Raw genomic sequence first — 955 nt, 5'->3', positions numbered from 1 at the left:
ATTTTGGCCACTGTGTGACACAGAGTATTGGCCTGATCGAACACGGGCTTTTCTTATGTTCTTATGTTTAAATTTTAGTCTGATTATACTCTGCTTTCTCCTCACCGGGACCCAAAGGGGCTTAGATCGTTCTAGGGGCTGGCCTGCTGTGGTCCGCGGGGTGGCGAAGAGTCGGACTCGACTGTGCGAGTGAACAACAAGAGCTCGTTAGCTTATCAGGTCTTCTGCTCACATTTGTCACAACGACATTCTTCGTCCGTCCGAAAGAAACAAACAAAAAAAGCTTTTGCAAAACCTTTTTAACGTAAAAGTTTTTAAAAGGGAGTGCGCAAAAAAACAACAACCCACTCCCACTAGAGAATCGGCCTCCGCGCTAAGGGGAAGGAACCCAAACGAGAGTCGCCGCGCCCACCCGACCCAAAGCCACCAATGGCAGGAGCCGCCCGCCCTCCGCCTATCCTCTCTTGGCCCCGCCTCTTCTGCGTGTCCACGCTCACGCTCCTGGCCCCGCCTCCCCTTCCCCTCGTGAGAGCGCCGCCGGGTCACGTGAGAGCTCGCGCCTCCCCCTCCCTCCCTCCGCGCTCAGGTGCGAACGCGGCTCTCCCCGCCTCCCTTCCCTTCGGCAAGTATCACGTGGCAAAGGTGGAGGGGGGGAAAGAGAGCGTCACCGCGACGCGCATGCGTCGTCGAGAGAGCGGGCGCGTCGGCGAGGCGGGGCGGGGCCCGGCCTCTCTTTCTCTCTCGCGTTCTCTGCCGTTGGCGTCCTTCGTCACGTGGCGAAGGGGGGGGGGGCTTGGGAGGGGAAAATGGGCTCGGAGGGGGGAGGGGTCCGCCGAGGCTGGAGGAGAAGGAGGCGGGGAGATCGTCACGTGAGAGGGGAGGGCGCCGCCGCGGCCGCTGCTGCTTTGTGAGCACATTGGGGGCAGGTAACGAGAGCGCGCGCGCGTCGGGGGTC

At 61.3% G+C, this 955-nt stretch overlaps 1 protein-coding gene across 1 annotated transcript in view; it reads left to right on the top strand.

Annotated features, from left to right (window-relative positions):
- Positions 1 to 815: 815 nt before the first annotated feature.
- Positions 816 to 955, top strand: part of LOC107123461 (ubiquitin-associated protein 2-like) — a gene marked incomplete at its 3' end in the record, with an annotated part of 102,659 nt that continues 102,519 nt past the window's right edge. The window contains exon 1 of the mRNA XM_015426711.1: positions 816 to 926. The remainder of the gene's footprint in view (positions 927 to 955) is intronic.

The sequence above is a fragment of the Gekko japonicus genome, unplaced genomic scaffold (assembly GCF_001447785.1).
Source record: "Gekko japonicus isolate JY-2015 unplaced genomic scaffold, Gekko_japonicus_V1.1 scaffold2937, whole genome shotgun sequence".
NCBI lineage: Eukaryota > Metazoa > Chordata > Lepidosauria > Squamata > Gekkonidae > Gekko > Gekko japonicus.
This window is presented reverse-complemented; position numbering and strand designations above follow the sequence as displayed.